Source organism: Theropithecus gelada, chromosome 11, assembly GCF_003255815.1.
Source record: "Theropithecus gelada isolate Dixy chromosome 11, Tgel_1.0, whole genome shotgun sequence".
Classification (NCBI taxonomy): Eukaryota; Metazoa; Chordata; class Mammalia; order Primates; family Cercopithecidae; genus Theropithecus; species Theropithecus gelada.
In genome coordinates, this window is record NC_037679.1 from 85312076 (window position 1) to 85331431 (window position 19356).

General features: G+C 40.1%; 1 long non-coding RNA gene across 1 annotated transcript; it reads left to right on the forward strand.

Annotated features, from left to right (window-relative positions):
* The first annotated feature begins 10396 nt into the window (after positions 1–10396).
* LOC112635570 lies at positions 10397–19058 on the forward strand. Its single transcript, XR_003121940.1, has 5 exons — positions 10397–10502; positions 10656–10782; positions 15173–15289; positions 17301–17399; positions 18871–19058. It is a non-coding gene; the product is annotated as an uncharacterized LOC112635570 (long non-coding RNA).
* Positions 19059–19356: the final 298 nt, after the last annotated feature.

The following is a 19356-nucleotide window of genomic DNA, read 5'->3' on the forward strand; positions in this document are numbered from 1 at the left end:
CAGAGGGAGAGAGTGAAGCTGCTGACTCTCTAGGGAGAGAGGGCAGATGGACAGCAGGGAGCCAGAAACCAGCAAGTGCTCCGGGGGTGCAGCTGTAAGTGTGGGAGCAGCAGGAGCTGCAAAGAGGGGCTGCAGCCAGAGCAGGCAGAAGAGATAAAGGTGGACTGTGTGAGAAAGCTGCTAAATAAAACCATATTTCACCTGCCTATGGCCCCCTGAGTGTCCTTTCAGCTCTCTGCTACTCATCCCTCTACTTCCCTCAGACCTTGGCATACGCTGGAAGCGTGAGGAACCTGACCCTTGATGTGACAGTAACATTGGAAACTCTCACTTAATCTGGATATTTAGAGTTTCTTGGAATTGGAAGATCTATTCCCACATGAGAGCCACAAGCTGGGGCTAAGTGGCTCAGTGTCTTTAGATGTTTGGCAATCTCAGTACCTTTAGATGTTCGGAGTTCTCATTTAACTTTTTGGTCTGGTCTCTCTATGTATGTGAATTGGAGATCCCAGTAGAAGGAGAATGCATGCAATGACTTGTTACTCCTCCTTCGATCCCTCAGATTCATGAAGCTCTTGCAGAACTCAGCTCTGGCTAATGATTCATGGTATAATTGGACTCCTCACCTGACCATGGCATCAGCAGGGCAATGAGCCGGCTTCCCTTGGATGTACTCTTCTTCCTTCCTTGTCTGTAACACCCTGGCAGATCATTGCTTCTTTTAGAAAACTTCTGTTTTGAATTTTATCCCTTTCCTTAAAAACTGCCTCCCTTTTGTTCTACTTGGGTGAACCTAATACAATTTCTAAGAACATCTGTAAAGTTAATTCATTTCTGTCACCTTGTATTTTGAACCAAACCAAAAAACTGTACTAATCTTTAATTTATAACAAACCAGTGGTGCATGAATTTCACTAAATCATATGGGACTAAAGACAGACTTTGTTTTTATCCCAAGATGTATTTGGTGAAACCCACTTAATTTCATATTTGTGCAGTGAGTTGAATAAAACTAGCTACTCTGTGTGCTACTGGGGGTATTAAATACATACCCAGCTTTTTCAACCTGCGACATTTTCCTAATTGTTATCTGGGAAAAATTTTCTTCTGTCAAAAAGAAATATTTAGATCAGGTAATTTCTACCCTGAAAAACAGATGGATTAAAACTTCTTTTATCTTGTTAAGCAATTGCACACAATTTACATACAGTAATAGTTCTGTCCACAAAACCAAGTGACAGCAGAATAATGGGAATGATAATTATTACTATGAAATGTTAGGTATCTTAGTGAGAAAAATTCACTTCCCTTAAGGTGATTTGTTTCATGAGCAAGTTGTCCTGTTTGTAAAGAACGAATTTTGGACCACAGTAGGCTGAAGTTTCAGTAGGTTTCAATCATTGTATTTTACTATTGCAACTCGGGAGGAAGATGACAGTGGAGGTAAATTTCTAGCCAATCAATTTTTTGGTGATGAGAAATAGATTTTGCCCCCACTCTTGTGTCCACTTTCCCTAGGGAATAACCCCCTGTGGTTTGTTCTCTGTAACTGGAAGCACAGGCATGAGGCATAAAGTTTTACAACACAGGAAGCAGGGTGTCTCTGAAGTCCACACAATATATTCAGGAGCCCACAGTATTTGCTAAATTCCATTTCTGACTAAAATGCAAGAAGCCAGTGACAGCCCCTCAAGTAATTCGATGATGAGCCATCAGTCCACGTGCCCTGTATTCAGGGTTGCCAGATAAAATATAGAACAAAGGATGCAATTTGGGATATACTTATCCTAAAAAAAAAAAAACATAAATAAAAAAAATAAAATTGGCTGGCCAGGTAAGATACAGGATGGGCTGCAATTTAGGACATAATTATGTGAAAAATCTTCATTGCTTATCTGAAATTCATATTGAACTATGCATTCTGTATTTTCATCTACTAAATCCGACAGCCCTACCACCCTTACCAGCGCATCACCCCTGCACCTCATTCTATTCTGGGAGGGTTTGTTTTAATGAAAAAGGAAACAGCAAATCCACATTCCACAAATGCTGAATGTCAAAAGGGCTTGGGTTTCTCTTTGTGCGAGAAATAATAAAAAGTGGCTCCAGATACATCCTAAAACTCCCGGATCTGACATGTATGCATCAAGGACTGGCAGCCCGAAACGTTCGTGTTTGGAGAAATTTATAATTTAATTTTTATCACACAATTGTTTATAGTTAAGAGTAAAGTCAAATATTGCGTTTTGTACATATGTGTGTATGTGTGTATACGTGTGTTGAATGTGTGTATATATGTGTATGAGTTGGTATGTATTTTTCTATGTGTGTATTGAATGTGTGTATATTTGTGTGTGTGTGCATGTGGGAATGTGTGCATGTGTATATATGTGTATCTGTGTGCATGTTCTTATGGACATGTGTGTATATGTAAGTGCATGATGTGTGTATATGTATGTGAATATATACATGTGTATATGATTTTGTGTAGTGCATGTTGGTATGTGAGTATGTTTCTTCTGTATTTGTATGTGCATATATTTGTGTGTGCAATGTGTGTGTGTATGTGTGTGTAGCATAATGGTTATGAGCGAGGGTTTAGAGCCAGCTTGCCCTGGGGTAAAATCTGTTTTGCTCTTACCATCTATATGACCTATAGCAGCCACTTCACATTTTTCTGCTTGGGTTGTCTCATGTGTTGAAGAGCGCTAATAATAGAAGCATATTGTGGGGTAATTGAAAATATTTAATAAGTTAATAGAGCTCATGTATATAAGGCATTTAGAATAGTACCAGTTACATAATAAATCCTCTGTACTTGTTGGTTATTATTATTGCTGCTGCTGTTATAATTGGCAATATCAAGTTCAGGTGAATTTTTTCCCCCTAGGAATTGGTTAACCAGTCTGTGTCTCAGATTTTTCAACTAAACCTTGGGGATAAGGTGTTAGGCCATTCTTGCATTGCTATAAATTAATACCTGAGAATGGGTAATTTATAAAGAAAAGAGGTTTAATTGGCTCACGGCTCTGCAGGTTGTACAGGAAGCATGGCACTGCCATCTGCTCAGCTTCTGGACAGGCCTTCAGGCTTTTACTCATGGCAAAGCGGGGGCATGCACTTCACATGACAAAAGCAAGTGCAAGAGAGAGAAAGGGGAGATGCCACACGCTTTTAAAAAAACAGATCTTGTGTGAATTGAACTCACTCATTATCAAGGGGATGGCGCTAACCCATTCATGAGGGGTCCAACCCCGTGATCCAAACACCTCCCACCAGGCCACCTCCAACACCGAGGATTACGTTTCAGCATGAGATTTGGCAGCGACACAGATCCAAATTATATCCGTTAATGATAGTACTTACCTCAGTTAATGACAGTACTTACCTCTGAGTGCTGCTAGGGAAAGAAAATGAATTAATTTCCATAAAGCATTTGGGGAGACAATGGAAGATATTGGGTAAGAATGAGGACTTTGCAGCCAGAGGCCTAACTAAGTATGACTCCCACCTTCACCAGCCTTTAGAGATGTGATCTTGGGTTGTGACCCTCTCAGCTTCTCTGAGCGTCAAAACTCCTTATTTTTGAATTGGGGAAGTGAGAGCACCTCTATTTCATCAAGTCACGGTAGGAGTGAAATGTCAGGCATGCAAACAGTGAGGGACAGTGCACAGAAGCGGTTGGTTTTTGATGTGGCTATTTGGATATTATTGAAGGGGTTGATAGCACTCTTTCCCATCGTCCCTTTCTTGGGTCATGGCCCTTCCTATTCCTTCTACTAATCCACACAGTGTGAAAAGCAAACTGTGCAATGTCTTACCTAAGATCTCCTGACTCCTCCTCTAGCATGTTTTACTCTGGGCCCTCGACAAGCATTAACCTGCTCATCTGTGTCCATGCGAGAGCAGGAAACTGCTTTTCTGTTTAAAAGAAGCTTTTGTCCGTTCAGTGTGCTGTGTGTGACGTGGTTCATATTTTAACACTGAAATGAGAGGTTTATTGTTTGTGAAAGATCCCAATGGGGTATTGCTCTGAAAATAAGTTTCTAGTCATGGTTGATACGACTCCACCCTGGGCTAGGCAGCATAGCGTCTTCTTCAATGAAGAGTGCAGGTTTTAGAGACATTGCCTCGGTTGAAATCCAGCTTCCATCATTTGCAAGCTACGCTATTCATGTGTATTTCTTCATCCCTTAATCCTCTGTTTCCACAATGAAGATCTTAAATACTTGCACACCCCTCAAACAATCATTGAGTTTTAAATGGATGAATAAATATCATACGTCAGTGCCTAGGGTAGGATAAATAGTCACTGAAACAAAGCAACACTCCTTATAAAATGGCTAAGTGTTAAGTGGACTTACTGTGTTCAAACAGACTTTGTTTAATAAGTGGCCAAAATTGGACATCGAGTAAAAATTACTTAAAATTGCAATTAAAGTTGCAATGAGGAGGTTCTGTTTCAGCCAAGATGTAATAACAGGGAATGGAATTGCCCTCCCACCAGAAACAAACCAAACCAAACAAAGTATAAATAGTCACTGAAAGATGAGAAAAAAGCAAGGCAGGCCCTACAACCGGAAACTCTATCCCTGTAGTAAGCTGGACAATTGTAGGGCCTGCCTTGCTTTTTTCTCATCTTTCAGGAGCCAACATCCTCTTTTGCCTGATGCCCAGTGTCTTGCAAACAGCTGTTTCATATACGTTTTAGAAGCAGCGGTTTTATAAAAGCAGAAATGGGAGCTTGCTCTTCTCTAAGTTGGTGGGAGGAGGGGAATCACCTTATGGGCAAGTTCTGACCTGGTCTCTTAGCAATGTGGTCTTCAGCATCCTTGGAAACAGGAAGAAGTGACTATACTCCCAAGACAGCCAGATTTGGAGGCAGATTTTGATGAGAACAGCAAAGTGAGGACAACGAAGACTCTTCTCCCACTACAGCAGCTTGGTGGCTCAGGTGTTGAGCTTGTGGGGCGTTGCTTCTGTACAGCAGCGATCGTGGAGGCTCAGCCTCCCTCCTTCAGAATTGTTCCTCCCTCTTCCATCCTTCCTGAAGTTTCTCAGCTTTTGAGCACTTGCACTATGCCAGGCACTGAGGTAAACACTTTATACTTACATTTTTACTTCTGATATTTTCTTCATAATGGTGTTTTTAGACCCAGAACCCAGGGGAAACACGTTGCCTGAGGTCACCCAGTTGGTGGGGAGGCAGACTGAGAGGAGTTCTTGTGGTCTATCCCAGTCCCACGCTCCTCTTTGCTGCCAGACTGTGGGGCTGGACAGGGGGTTCCCAGAGTCATCACCACTTTTCAGTGATCTGAGACAGAGTGGGACAGAGGAGGTTGGGACTGGGGCCACCTGCCTGTCTGTCCCCAGATGCCTCCCTGGCTTCCTTTGGTCTTGCTCTCAGAACCCGGAGAGGCCCAGGGTTGCACCATATGTTCAGTGCTTCTTTTCTTTCCTCTGGGCCAACGCGCTGCAAGGAGAGTGCCTATTCCCCTCCCAATTCCTCCCCCAAGCCCCCCTTTCCTACTCCTGTGAGGCTCACTCTGAAGAGAAAGACATCTTACATGTGTCCAGCACTACTTAACATGATGCATTGGTGAGCACACAAGTGGGATGTGACAGAAGAGGGTACTTGGTGAACAAGACCTCTTTCGGATCCTCCTGCCTCCTGTGACCACCCCCATTCCTATCCCCAGTCACACCAACCCAAACCTATGTTCTCTGCAATAGCAAGGCCTCATTCTCACCTCTGGGCAGCCTGCGGTCCTTGTCCCTGGCTGAAGACTAAAGAGGACTGAAGGAATGGAGGCCAGGGCCAGAGATGCTTCTTCCCTGGAAGCAGCATTTTTCCTGCACCCAAGCAAGAGTCCCTGTGGCCTTGCAGGGCTCTTAAGAGAAGCACCTTTTGGGTTCCCACAAGGGGGTGACTAATTCCTCATCCTTTCTCCCCACCAACAAAAAATGGAGCAGAGAATAATTTTCAGTTCCCTGCAGTGGCCTCTAGGAGTGACTGCAATATCCTCTCTGGGGGCGTCTGAGCTGGGATGGAGAGTCCCGTGACTGAACAGGAGCCCTGACCTTGGGGGTCTCACACCCCTCAATCAAGGGGAAACACATCTCCTGGCTTGGTGGCAACCATAGCCATGGCTTGCTTCCATTCATTGCTGGGGTCTGCGTGTTTCCTAAACAAAGGAATGAACACACAAGACAACACAAGACAAGACAAACATGGCGGCCGCCTCGAATGGCATGCTCTGCTTTATTTTATACAGTCGTTTGTGAAATCTTGCCAAGTCACAAGACACATTGTTGTTTTTCTGACCTTTCCCTGACTTTCTGGATTTTCAAGATGTTTACACATAAACAAGCCCCCAGGGTCTGCTGTTTGCAGCTGGCTCCTTTGTCCTCCCTGTTTACAGGGAAGGAACGCCCTGCTTTGTTTGCAAGAGCAGGACTTATCGGAATGTCTTGTTTGCGAGCACGTAGTCCTCTACATTCATTCATACCTTAGGTTAAACCCCATGGCTCTCCACCAGGTCCTGAGCTTCAACTTCTCTTCATATGTCCATCCTCTCTGTCTTTAGAGTCTTCTCTCTCCACCCCAACTCTTCTTTGCCCTCCTTTCCCCATTTTTGTCTCTGCTCCTCTTTCCTCATCTTCCTGGTTCTCTTTCATTCTAATCTCCTTGCCATGTCCCATGAGAGGACTTTGATTATCTTCCTCCATGCCTGTCCCATCACTGAAAACACTATACCTGATCTTTTTTTCATATGATTGTTGGCCACATGTATGTCTTCTTTTGAAAAGTGTCTGTTTGTGTCCTTTGCCCACTCTTTATGGAGTTGTTGGTTTTCTTCTCGTACTTTTGTTTAAGTTCCTTATAGATGTGGATATTAGATCTTTGTCAGATGCATAGTTTGGGAAAATTGTCTTCCATTCTGTAGGTTGTCTGTTTATTTTGTTGATAGTTTATTTTGTTGTGCAGGAGCTCTTTGAGATGCCATCACACACCTGTCAGAATGGCTATCACTAAAAAGTCAAAAAATAACAAATACTGGTGAGGTTGTGGAGAAAAAGAAACTCTTATACACTGTTGGTGGAGTGCAAATTAGTTCCACTATTAAGGAAGACAGTGTGGCAATTCCTCAAAGACCTAAAGACAGAAATACAATTTGAGCCAGCAATCCCATTACGGGTATATACCCAAAGAAATATAAATCATTCTATTATAAAGACATATACATGCATATGTTCACTGCAACACTATTCACAGTAGCAAAGACATGGAATCAACCTAAATGCCCATCAATGATAGAATGGATAAACAAAATGTGGGACATATACACCATGGAATACTATGCAACCATAAAAAAGAGAATGAGATTGTGTCCTTTGCAGGGACATGGGTGGAGCTGGAGGCTATTATCCTGAGCAAACTAACACAGAAACAGAAAACCAAATACCATATGTTCTCACTTATAAGTGGGAGCTAAATGATGAGAACACATGGACATATGGAGGGGAACAACAGACACTGGGGCCTGTCAGAGGGTGGAGGGTGGGTAGAGGGAGAGGATCAAGAAAAATAACTGATGGGTAGTAGGCTTAATACCTGGGTGATGAAGTAATTTGTACAATAAAACCCCATGGCACAAGTTTACTTATGTAACAAACCTACACATGCACCCCTGAATTTAAAATAAAAGTTAAAAAAAAAAGAAAACACTATACCTGAAATCTGTTTCCCTTCACTCCCCTCTAGTAATGTCTAGACAGCAGAGCTAACATGCCTCTTAATTGAGATGAAGGTGCACTTTGGGAATCTTGACTCCCAGGACAGGTTTCTTTCTCCTCCTCCATCTGAATCCAAGACTCTTTACTACAATGTCATGACCATGTGTTGGGTTTTTCCTGTGTAAATACGATACCTGGCCCCAGGATACTTCGATGATAAAGATCTCGTAGTTTGGCAGGAAGAGGCCCAGAGCAGAGGCCATGCATGGAGACAGACCTGGGAAACAAGACCTAGGCCCAAGGGAATCAACTCCTGGAGGTCAAGATGCAACAGCTCAGATCACTGGATGACATCAAGGGCTAACAGGATCAGAGCAGAGGCTGTGCTGGTGTCTGAGCTAAAGTCATACACCTGTACCAGGGGTTTTGGCAATTTAGCCTATGATGGGCTCCACTTGGAGACTCTTAAATGAACAGCAGAACAGCACTCAGCTCAGACAATTAAGACCTTGTGAGAGAGACAAGGCATAGAATCTAAGATCTGTAAAGCCTATGTGCGGAGACCTGCCCAACTATGAGATATCTGGTTTTCCAAAGAAGCCTCCCAGAGAAAACAGGTACTGACATTGGGCTGGGGCTATCATCCTCCCATTTGGATTATTCTTGGTATCCCATGAATATTCAAAATAACTTTTCTGATATTGTATATGGGAACAGGCAGTTGAACTTCCATTCAATTGAGCTTCTCGGCCAAATCAACTTTCACACCTCCAATGCTATTATTAAAGCATTACTAAATGCCGTAATAATTAGCATTCATCAACTGCCTAATAAATGCCACATTTAAAAAATGTATCTAAATTTTTAGGTTAATTCTTACAAGATCTCTATGAATTAAAGAATAATATCATCCCCATTTAGCAGATGAGAAAATGCGGCAGGGATCTGTAGGGGGGTGGGCAGCAGGGAAACCTCTGCTTTATGTAGTCATTTGAAGACCCTGGTCTTTCTGCATTATAGCCCCATAACACACAGCTGCTATGGTCACCCTGGAATCCTGAATCTTGCAGAAGATTCTACTGCCAGTCTTACATCATTTTCACTGGTCAGAACCCAATCACATGATCTCAACCTAACTGCAAGGGATGCTAGGCAATGTAGTCCAGTCATGTGGCTAGCAGGAAAATGAAAGGGGCTTGGTGAAAATTTGCTCTAGGTCCCAGACTTGGCAAATTATACCAGATTTTTTTCCTTCTAAGCCCACACTCTTAACTACTGTACTCTGTAAGTTCTGATTGTTGAAAATTTCATATTAAACATGGTAATTTTGCTAGGATATTTCCCCAGTGACTCCTCTATGATAGACAACATAAGGTTGGCTATCCTGTGGTGTTCATATAGGGCACATTTATGTAAAATCCACGTGTTCCACTGTTGCTGACTCCCTCTATTCTCAGTTTATATTTTCTTATTCTGTATACTCATGGTTTTGTGGATACTCCTCTTCTAACATTGTCCTTTATCTCTCACCTATTTTGAAGACTCTCAGGTAATTTTATTGTTCCTTTCAGAGCACAGTATGGGTGCCTCATCTCAAAGATTCCACAGGATGATAGCTTACCAGGAGGCAGATGAAATGGAGAAAACACAGCTTATTTCTATCTGAAAATGAGAGCCTCTCATTGAGAAGGCTGCCCTCTATGTTGGCATGTCTTGTCTCATCTTGTATTAGTCCAGCTCTGCTCCTCAGTGATGACCCTCTCAGAAACATCCCCTTTCTAGGAGGTGTGGGTCCCTCATTATGGAACTATTAGGACTTTGTGGGTTAGACACGAAACTCTGCCCCCAAAAGTTGAAGAAACCAGTAGCTTACAGAAATTCTTGAGGTTGTGGGATGGCAGATAAGAAAAGAAACAACTTGCTAAAGCACTGAATCTTTGCTTATGAGATAAAAGACCCGACTGAAATCAGCTGGAACTGGTATGGATGACTGGAGTTTGTACAGGACGAGCCTACTGACATCACAGCCTGAATTTTCACAGCATGTTTCATACTAACTTCCCCTGCAATTGCACATGAGTTAGTGCAAAAAGATAACTGTACATGCCCAAGGACTTTCCAGACCTCCCCTTTCCTTCCATCAATTACCTACTAATCTCAGAATCCACCCCGTGAACCTTTCCCAATAGAAACTAGCACAGGTTTGAGCTTCACTCCTGTCTCCTTGTGAGTCAACTTGCAGTATAAAGTTTTCCTTTTCTCAGAAACCCAGTGTCATAGTACTGGCTTCCAGCACATTGGACAGTGAGCCCCGTTTGCAGGATAACATACATGGGCACCGTTCTCTCTCCCCTCTATTTCTTGCTGCCTCTGTTAGTCACAGTCTTTTCACTGCTGTGACAACCCCCAGCTGCCAGTGGTTTTCATTGTAAACATTTATTTATTCTTTGCATTACAATCCCAAGTGTGGGGGGCAGTGGGGAAACCTCTGCCTTATGTAGTTATTTGAAGATCCTGGTCTTTCTGCATTATGACCCCATAACACACAGCTGCTATGGTCACCCTGGAATCTGGAACCTTGCAGAAAGTTCTACTGCCAGGCTCACATCATTTTTATTGGCTGGAGCCCAGTCACATGACCCCAACTTAACTGCAAGGAATGCTGGGCAATATAGTCCAGTAGTGTGGCTAGCAGGAAAATTAAAGGGGTTTGGTGAATCCATTGCTCCTGCCATCACCAGACTAAAGACCTGCTGTCTCATCCAGTAATTATTGTACTCCCTTGTCTCAATTAAGCATCTTTAGCCATGGATGGTTCATCTTATGGGTAGATGTGACTGTGACTCCTTAGAGTAAGGATCAGTGGACCATGGCCTCTGAGCCAACTCCAAACAGCTGCCTGTTTTTGTCATGTCCAGCAGTCAGGGATTGAGTGGGCAAGCACTGTGGGCTGCAGACACCAAGCTCCACCCTGATTCCCCCTCCACTCCCAGAGGTTCCACCCAGCTGGCAGGCTCACAGCACTGCAGCCCAGCATCCGAAGTGGTGAGTAACATGGAAATAGCAGATGGGGTGGAGAAGTCAGGAGTTTTCTTTCTTGTACTTTTGTTATATCCTCAGTTTTGCCTCTTCTTCCACAAAGTCTAACATATGCACCATCTGGTCCTCTATGGGAAAGTGTTTCTGCACTTCTGTCCTACAGAGACAATTCCCACCTTTGGAAATTGGAAACTCTTACCTTTATTTTGTTGACTAGTTTCCCACCTCGAAGTTTGTCCTGAGGTAAAGTGTGGGAATGTCAGAGGCTTCTGTAGAAATCCCTAGTCCACTTTTACTGACAAATCAAATGAATAGTTTCAGTCCTGTTTGTTTGGGCACTATTGGTAACTGCCTGATTGAAACTGTGCTTCTATTAATCCAGGCTCCCTGGGACAAAAAAAAAAATCATATAATCAATGCAATTAATTTTAATTTTATCACACGCACATACAGCCATCTAACTACCAGAATAAATAATATTCATTGAAAGCATTCAGGAGTAGAAAAGGAGAAACACCCACAGCAAAATTTACATGGTTTAATTTAAATTTACATAAAGACTAATTAGTTTCTCACATTTCTTAATGGTTGGAACAAAAAGAGGGAAGAAGGGGCAAAAAAATAATTGCTTCAGTTAATGTGTGAATAGTTGGTGTTTCATTTCAGAATGACTTGTACAAATTTAGGGGATGGTGAGAAATGGTAATATTAAAAAAATTGAGAAGGGAACCTTATCTTCATCCACACATTTGGAAATGCAGACTCCAGTTACTATTCTCATAATTATCACCAGTATTTAGTGTTTATCAGATCCCAGTGAAGGGACAGGCAAAAGAAAGAAGTCGCTCTTATAATAGTAACTACATGAAGTGTGGTATTTTATTGAGCCAGGTGAGTCTGAAGATATATATATATATATATATATATATATATATATTTCCCACTAGAAACTATCTATCTGTCTATCTATCTATCTATCTATCTATCCATCCATCCCTCCATCCCTCTGTCCATCTGTCCATCCAACTGTGCATCCATCTATCTATCATCTATCTATCTATCTATCTATCTATCTAATCTATCTATCTATCTATCTATCTATCTATCTATCTATCTATCTATCTATCTATCTATCCATCCATCCCTCCATCCCTCTGTCCATCTGTCCATCCAACTGTCCATCCATCCATCCATCCATCCATCCATCCATCCATCCATCCATCCATCCATCCATCCATCCATCCATCCATCTATCTATCTATCTATCTATCTATCTATCTATCTATCTATCTATCTATCTATCTATCTATCTATCTATCTTTTCCAACCTGCAACAGGAAGGCTGAGTTGAAGGGCCTTTTGCAGATCAGATCAGGATAGAATCAACCCCAGTGTATGGTTCTTAGTTCATTTTCATCCCTCTCTCCTTTCTGTCCTTGTTTTCTTTTCTTTATTCTTTTAAAACAATTTAAAACACAGGCAGCCATGGGTTTGGTTGATCCTACTCCTTAGTTTATGGTCCTATCACGATTGTTCCTGCCAGGCCCTCTCATTTTCTCCCTTCTCTCATCTACCATTACCCCTTCCTTGCGGAGGTGCCCATGTGCTTGACGTATGCCCTTGTGTGGTATCTTTGAATCTTTGCATAGTGTATAATTACAGGTTGTGTATGCATGTGTTTTAAATTCACAAATATTGTACCGTGGTCTAGATCTATATTCCCCTTAGTATTATATTTTGAAGATCCTCTGTGCTTCTCTTGGCAGCTCTGGTTTATTGTTCCTTTTGGTTTCCATGAATGAGCTTCTGTTTCCTGCTCCTCTCTTTCCACCTACCCTCCCAGAGTGGTCCGTGTCCCAGTAGCAGCTCATTCCACTTTGTTAGTATGAGTTGTTGCCTTGAAGGGTGGCTTCAGTGCATAGAGAAGATTATCTGTGGCTCCTTGCCTTTTAAATTACTAATCAAAATATTCAAGTAAATAAAATGCCAAACTTAAGATTTTCCATAAGTCATTATGTTCAACTTACAAGTTTAATATTTTATTTGCAAATCTATTTCAATATTTATAAGACAATTTTGAAAGCCTTAACTAAATTTCTTTAAATATTTTAAATAGTATTTGTAAATTGAATATATCCACTCTCTTTTAAAGCAATTCATATGCTAGTTAATAAGCAAAACTATCTTAAGCATTTAAACAAGCCCAGAAATATAATAAATAAATGTTATTTTTACATTCTATTATTGTTTTTGTATTTAGATTAATTTCTTATACTTTTCAACTTAAAGACAAAAGTCAAAAATTGATTTCTAAATTGCATTTTAACTGGAAAAGAAAGATGAATCTGTAATCTAATAAGACAAATTGTCTTAACAATTACAAATGTTTTAAGTACCAAAAACTTCCCCAATTGCTTCTTACCTTAGCAAATAAATACAATATACAAATTTGATATAATTCATCATCTGTTTTGTTGATTCTAAATTTTCCTGAGCTTAAAGAGATACTAAGGAAATCATTTTAATATTTCCAGAAAATTGGAATTACTATCCCAGACATACTGGAATTTATTCTTCAAAAATTGTACAAGTTACCTCCTCAGTGGGATTCAATTAGCTAAAGATTAGAGATTTTCAGCTGAGAGCAGCTCTGGAGCAGCAGATACACTGGGTGATTTTTCTCACCCCATGGACTGCCTTGTTCGGCCTTTTCAAGTGTTTTATTTGTCCCTGTTTCAAAGCGCAATGACCTTACAGCCCAGCACCTTGGATTCCAGTCCCACATTGCCCAGTTCTGATTGGAGTCAGACCTCCTGCTCAGTTGCTTTAGCCCTTGGTGAGACTGATGCATTAGCTACTGATTTTGTTCTGCATGTTTTCCATATTCTTCCTTCCCGGCAGGGACACTGATCTTCCAGACATTATGAGATACACACACATTGGCATTCTGCACACTTCTTGTGTTTCTGTCTGGCTCTTTCGTTTTAGGGACTAATGCTCTCAAGGACACACACCTTCCAGTATTCCTGCCTCAACGCTCAATCAATTGAATTGGCTCCGCTGAGGTCATCCTACTCCACCTTTACTGACAAATCAAATAAATATTTCAGTCCTGTTTGGGCACTGTTGATAATTGCCTGATTGAAACTGGACTTCTATTAATCCAGGCCCTCTGGGACAAAAAAATCATACAATTGATGCAATTAATTTTAATTTCGTTGCATGCACATATAGCCATATCATTACTAGAATAAAAAACAGTCATTCAGTGCATTCAGGAGTAGAAAATGAGGAACACTCACAACAAAATTGACGTGGTTTTGTTTAAATATACATAAAGACTTTGAAAAAACTTTTAGGTTTTTGAACATTCAGTACCAAATTCAGTTCCACAGTCATTAAATTTCCTTAGAGAAATTAAATGACATTTTAAAATGGCTGTTCTTGTCTTATTACTTAATAAATCCTAAATAATAGATAGAATACATAAAATGTCAGTTATTATAAAACATATTACTATAGTTCCGTTTCAACATATTCTAAAACATCATACAATTGATATCATTAATTTTGTCACACATACATACAGCCATGTAATTAACAGAATAAGTAAAATTCTCTCTCTCTCTCACACCCACACACACACTTAGAGAGAGACACACACAAATGCCACATACTTATTTCAATAAAAATATGTTATTATAGTCTCCCTTTTGAATCCTTTTTTCCTTTGAATATAATTAACTCACCACCTTTCATTAACTCAACTTATTTCAATAATTCATTGCTGTGAGTTCTGTTTTTAAAGCTTTGAACAACTGGGCTCCTAAAAGCCCTTTATTAAATTTCTCTGCTCCTTTAGCATTTCTTTTGAAATTTAAAATGCATTCTTGCTTTCCAGCAATGTCGGCAAGTTGGTACCACCTTCTGAATTTATTTTTGCCCCAAGACTTGGAACAAGTCAGTCTCCAATGAGTCCTGGATTCTTCCAGCTGAGTTAGTTTTAGAGACCAGGATCTCAGGATCCAATGGGCATTGACGGTTGTCCAATGGGTTGCTATTATTTTTTGGCAACGTTTAGATATTGATTTTGGTTAAAGGTTGACCTTGATAACTCAGATTTAAGATACTAGATTTATACCCAACTCTTCTTTATTTCTTGCGGTTTTCTCAGCCACCAGGCCTCTCTCTGACTTCAGCTGCCATCTCCTTACTCCGGCATGGTTCCCGGGCCTCTGCCTGCCTTCTGCATAAGCCTGTTCCCTGAGGGCTGTCTTGTTTTTTGGTTGATTAGTTGGTTGGTTGTTTTTTTATCTCAGCCAACTGGTCTTCTCAATCTACACACTCTCTTTTGATATCTCACCCACTTTTATACTTTTTTGTTTGTTTGTTCCAGGTACTGTCCTTAGGCTGATGACTGCCACATCTTTCCCTGGGCCAAAACGTTCCTCTGAGATTCAGATGTGTGTCAACAACTGGAGAGCAGGCTTGGAATTTAAAAATCAAGTTTTCAGTAAGTTGAGATGTTTTGCTTCACATACACAAATTATCACTTTGACAGAAATATTTTGCTTACTCAAACGTTTGTATTGCTAGAAAAAGAGATTTTTTTAAACCCCAGTAAAGTCAAGAAGAAAGAAAAGAAGGAAGGAAGGAAGGAAGCATTTAGTAGGATGACCCACTAAAACACCATTTCAATGCACTTTCCAATGAGAAAAATTGACACTGAAATTGTAGTATTTGGTTACAGAGGAAGCCACAGATCCAAATTCAAACTTGATAAAGTGTTTTTTGGGCAAATGACTTAAACTCTCTAATCTTCAGTTTTCTTTCCTACAAAGTGATGATGCTAACATATGTGAAGTTATAAAACAAGTATGAATAAACCTAACAAAACACCCGGCCCTTAGAAAGCATGCAACCCACCTTTGTTAAGGTAATTAGGGAATGAATTCATTGTTGACATACACCTAGAAAGTGGGTGTTACTCGACTAGAACACCCTCTTCATTTGTTTTTGCTTTTTGTTTTTGTTTTAATTTTATTTCTCTTGCTCTACAGTTGGCTTTCTCTTTTTTTATTATTATACTTTAAGTCCTAGGGTACATGTGCACAATGTGCAGGTTTGTTACATATGTATACATGTGCCATGTTGGTGTGCTGCACCCATTAACTCGTCATTTACATTAGGTATATCTCCTAATGCCATCCCTCCCACCTCCCTGCTCCCTACAACAGGCCCCGGTGTGTGATGGTCCCCTTCCTGTGTCCAAGTGTTCTCGTTGTTCAATTCCCACCTATGAGTGAGAACACGCAGTGTTTGGTTTTCTGTTCTTGAGACAGTTTGCTTAGAATGATGGTTTCCAGCTGCATCCATGTCCCTACAAAGGACATGAACTCATTCTTTTTTATGGCTGCATAGTATTCCATGGTGTATATGTGCCACAATTTCTTAATCCAGTCTGTCATTGATGGACATTTGGGTTGATTCCAAGTCTTTGCTATTGTGAATAGTGCCACAATAAACATACATGTGCATGTGTCTTTATAGCAGCATGATTTATAATCCTTTGGGTATATACCCAGTAATGGGATTGCTGGGTCAAATGGTATTTCTAGTTCTAGATCCTTGAGGAATTGCCACACTGGAAGACCCTTTTTATAACCGGATGTTGCTCTGATGAGTTTAAAGCCTTAAGTGGCCGTTAAGAAAGATTGGTGATGAGATGTAATTAAATGTGAATGGCATTTTTTATAGTCCAAAGTGTAAAGGCTGCATTACTTATGATTCACTCAAAACAGTACATTTAATCAGTGTACTTTAGCCCCTAAAATATTATAAATGCAAAATATTTCTTTTATGTATGCTGACAAGGCTAAATATTGGAAAAATGGTTTTTAAAATCAGAGTTTACCCACATAATTAGTTTTTATTTTTATTTTTCATGATCACATAAATAATAGTCTGGGTACTACTAAGTGATTAAAATTAAAACTAGAACATCTCTGTAATTAGACCTATTGTTCTGCCTTTCCACTGCTTTCCAGACCTTTAAAGGATACAGTTCTAGGAAAAATAGTAGGAAGCACTAATTTTTCCAGTGAGTAGTGAATATATGAAAACATATTGTCTTCAAAGTTTGTACTGCTAAGGTTTGAATTTAGCAAAATAGGGATTTAGATAAATGAATGAGGATATGCAAGGAAATGTCCTTAAATGCATTTCAGAAAACATTTAAGAAGTTTGTTTCAAGAATGTTCTACTGGCAAGTCCTCAGCTTCTTGCTGTGACTGCAGTCTAAGGCTGCACTAGACACTGTCAACATGTCAAGATCCATGGAACATGTGATATTCATGGAATAATAGAAGTGAATGTCAGATTTAAACTTCAATCAATAGCCAGTATCAATCCTCATGGATATTTCTGAGAAGAGAAAATTTCTACTTTCTCTGTGAGGGTAGTAAAAGGTCACCTTTTTCTGAATGAGAAAAAATAAATTCCCAGTGGGATTTCTGAATTTTCAGTGGAGGGGCTTCTATATACCTCTTTCTGCTTGCTTTGACTTTGGCCATGTGGACGAGAGATGAGGCAGCACTTCCAGGAGATCCTTCAATCAACCTGTGGTAATGTTGCAGCTAAATGTGAAGCCTTGCACCAGTGTGTGTGTGGGGTTGTTGGTGGGGGGCAGTTTGGCAAAAGCTCAGAGAGGGGCAGGTGATACAAACGCCTGTGTCTCTGAGGGAAAAGGTACGGCAGGCAAATGTGAGCAGAGATTCTGGGTAGTACACCCCTGAGAGGCTTTCAATATTAAAGCAAAGAAATAACAAAAAGGTTAAAATATATATTTTCTAACTTTAAAACCATAATAGAAAACGAAATTGAGGATTAGTAAAAAAAAAAAAAAAAAAAAAAAGGTACCAAATTTGACAAGGTTGTATTTTCATTGCTTTTCCCTTTTTGGAAAGCTTTCTCTGAACATAACATTGAACTTAAGGCTTAGCACTGTTAAGTTCATTTTTTAAAATGATAATTCTGTCACCTAAAATATTGAAAAGTAGCAAGACCTGGAAAAAAACTATATACAATGAGCACAAAATCTGGAGTCTGAGGATCTCCCATGTTGATTTAAGATTTGTTTCATAAAGAGTTGTTTAATGAGGCTAATTCCTCACCAGGGTCTTGGGCAAATTAAATAAGTTATCTGTGATGGAGTAAACACTCATGGATACATCGCAGTGCATATTGCTATTATTGACACAGAAAAATGCTAACACTGGCAGCAGATGGCTGTTGATTCTGGCTCTGCCACTAAGCACTTTGTCACCAGTTATAGTACAGTGTGCTGTCGTTTCCTGTTCTCCCAGGAATGAGCCATCCATTGATGGGTTAAACTCCAAGAGTAAATACAGATAAAACCAAGCTAATCTATTGTTGTATAACTACAAAATTAAATGAATTAAAGAGAAGCTCAAGCAACATGTGTAAACTTATCTCTTTTTTATCTCTTTTTGAGATGGAGTCTCACTCTGTTGCCCAGGCTGGAGTGCAGTGGCGCGATCTTAGCTCACTGCAACCTCTGCCTCTGGGTTCAAGCAGTTCTCTGTTTCAGCCTGCCAAGTAGCTGGGATTACAGGCACCCTCTACCATGCCCAGATTTTTTTTTTGTATTTTTAGTAGAGACGAGGTTTCACCATCTTGGCCAGACTGTGTAAACTTATCTTATTCTTCCCCAGTATCTGTCTATGCTCCTGGGATCTCAAAACCTAGACTAAGTTTAGTCTAGATAAACATGCCTTTTCTCTCGACTGGTGTACACAGAGCCTCTTGTACAGTTGTTCCTTGCAGAGTTAATAAGTGAATAACTTAAATATCTTTAATAAAAGTACTAGCTGATTTTTATTGATCACTTAGCATATGTCAGACACTGTTTTGCTATTGAGCAATGATTGTCTCATTGCATTAGCACAATAATTTTGGAGAGTGTAACAGAGTAGGCTCTATTCAGGCTATATACGGTAGCTACTGAGCATACTAATACATAATAAATTAACAAGGGGTTAGGAAGCATTACCATATGCACTTTGTCTTTTACAGATTCTTAACACTTGAATTAAAAGGAGAATGGTCATTAAACAGAATCTGCTGCTAAAAGTGACAAGCAACTTAGCAATACACATTAGGAGTAAAGATTATAATTTATGCAGCATATTTTCATATACAGGCAAATCTGATACAGAAGGAAAAACAAATGGCTTGGAATAAAACAAAATCCTTAAAATGTGTACGTCTCTGACCTCAGATAGAACTTCAGTATGAACCAGCTGCAGAGCAGCATCCTGGGGCCCGTGGGGTGGGGAGGTTCATTGTTGATTTGCTATTATTCCGTGGGTTGGGATGGATTTACATTTGTGCCTCATGAGGCAGGAACTGACTCACCAAAATAAAATAAAATAAAATAAAATAAAATAAAACAAAACAAAATAAAAATAAGCCAATTTGTAACCTTGTAAAAATGAGAGTGAGCATACCCAATAAGCGACATAGTCCTCATGGTATTTTATGACAACTAAGTATATATAA